Consider the following 916-nt stretch of genomic DNA (forward strand, 5'->3'; position numbering starts at 1 on the left):
ATGGGAAACCAAAGTCATCAAGTCAATTCCAACACTCTGGAGACAGAGGCAGGAAGACCTTGGCTATTTCAAGAATAGTCCAATCTACATAGTAAGTTGCTATGTGGCAAGGCCCTATCTCAAAACAAACAAACAAACAACAAACAAGTAAATAGAGGTGCGATGGATGGTCTGAGCACACAGAGACTTCATGGCTTTGCCTGGGAAAATGGTGGTTTAGCCATCCAGCACTGACCACTTCTCATCTGACACCTACTCAGAGCAAAGTGAAGGGATTAGTGTACCAGCTAGTTTGAGGTGGAAAGTGTTTCTAAGTTTCTGAAAACCATCTCGAGGGATGGCTTCCACAGAGACCATGCACCAGGGTGTACCCACGGCAGAGGCAATAGGAAGATACTGCTTGCTCATGCAGCCTCTAAAACCAGCAATAACAGCAAGCTGCTAAAGGCCAGCTTCAAATGTGGTAGGAGAGCATTGCAGAAAAATACCTCGGCAAGTCCCTTGTTCCTCCTCACTCAGCTTCCAGTGAAGAAGGGCATCCTGAGAAGGCTTCTCCCCACCTCTCAAGACCTTCCTCCCCCACCTCTCCACTGGTGTCCTTTTTGAACTGTGAGCCATCTGTGTGTGTAGGAGCCAACCTGTCATCTCCGGATGTCGGTGACAAGCCAAACTTCCCCTGCCTGCATCTGAGGATACTTCTGAGGCAAAAGGTTCTGCCCACCCAAGTGTGGCTCTCTTCCCTCGCCAGTCCTGTTTGCTCTAGTGGGGGCATGGAGATGAGAAATTTTATGGGTTAGGGTCTAGGGTCTAGTCATGGCCACCTATCTAGTTCCCTATATTGGAATGAGGTGTTTTTTGTTGTTGTTGTTGTTTTGGTTTGGTTTTTTTTTTTTTTTTTTTTTTTTTTTTTTTTTTT

Source organism: Mastomys coucha, unplaced genomic scaffold, assembly GCF_008632895.1.
Source record: "Mastomys coucha isolate ucsf_1 unplaced genomic scaffold, UCSF_Mcou_1 pScaffold22, whole genome shotgun sequence".
NCBI lineage: Eukaryota > Metazoa > Chordata > Mammalia > Rodentia > Muridae > Mastomys > Mastomys coucha.